Source organism: Histoplasma capsulatum, genomic scaffold, assembly GCF_000149585.1.
Source record: "Histoplasma capsulatum NAm1 scaffold_5 genomic scaffold, whole genome shotgun sequence".
Taxonomy (NCBI): domain Eukaryota; kingdom Fungi; phylum Ascomycota; class Eurotiomycetes; order Onygenales; family Ajellomycetaceae; genus Histoplasma; species Histoplasma mississippiense.
The window spans coordinates 2,680,060-2,681,113 of NW_001813978.1; positions in this window are offsets into that span (position 1 = coordinate 2,680,060).

Genomic DNA, 1,054 nt, shown 5'->3' on the forward strand with positions numbered 1-1,054 from the left:
TCCATTATAGCTCCACCCCTTGTCAAAAATGTAGAACTGATAAAAAAAGGGGGGGGGGGAATCTCCCCCCTCGCTACGCTACAATTCGCTTAATGGAGAAGGCGCCAAAGGACGAAGGATGATATTGCCGCGAGACCATGGTGCAGGGGATGCTATCAGTCCGCTTGGGTCTGATTGGTAAAGATCTCAGGAAAAAAAACCTAGACGTTATGTTGTTGTCCCCTGAACCCTAAACTGAAGACAGTCGAGGGGGAGAATTTTGTCGTAGCTTGCAGTAGGGGAAGAACCCGTGGAACCTTATGCATACTACAACTACATCAAAAAAGAAAAAGCTGTTCTTGCTGAAATCTAGTGACTAATAGCCAGCAGCAGAAGGTACGGAAGTTATGGAGCTGCGGGAAAAACAGGAAAAACAGAAAAAAGGGAAAGAAGGGAAAATAGGGGACTAGTGGGACGAAGGCTACAGGAAAAACTCGAACAGCGCTTCGATTATTCCGTTTCTTCCGTTTCTTCCGTTTCTTCCATTCGTTCTGTTTCTTTCACTCATCCTACCATCTCCACATCCACCAATCCTCTTGTTCGTTATTCAGAAATACCGTGCCGCCAACGCCGTCAAACAAAGACCCTCTCATAAAATCGCTTGAAGGGGAAAGAGTCAATGGGAGGTTTATGCCGGATCATAGTTTCTTGGTGCACCAGTGATTTTGCGTTCTCAAAGAATAATGGCTCTCTTGCAAGGTTATCCCTCCGTATCAGGCCCTTTACTACAGCCTTGTGCGAGAGAAAAAATCCGTCCGGCCCCTCCCCCCCCAAATCCTTCCCTTTTCTTCTGAAAGAAGAGTAAAACGACTTCCCAAAATTTGCACCATCATCATCGTATTATTGTATTTGAACCTTATCGCATGGAGAAAATCCCTCTCTATATCAACTGGGAATGTTTCAAATCTGACATTGTCAATAACTCTCCTGACTGCATTACACTCCGAGTTCTATACTCTACAGAGTAAGTTCACCTCCTATCTTTTCTAAACCGTAGCTAAGTACTCACTAGGAA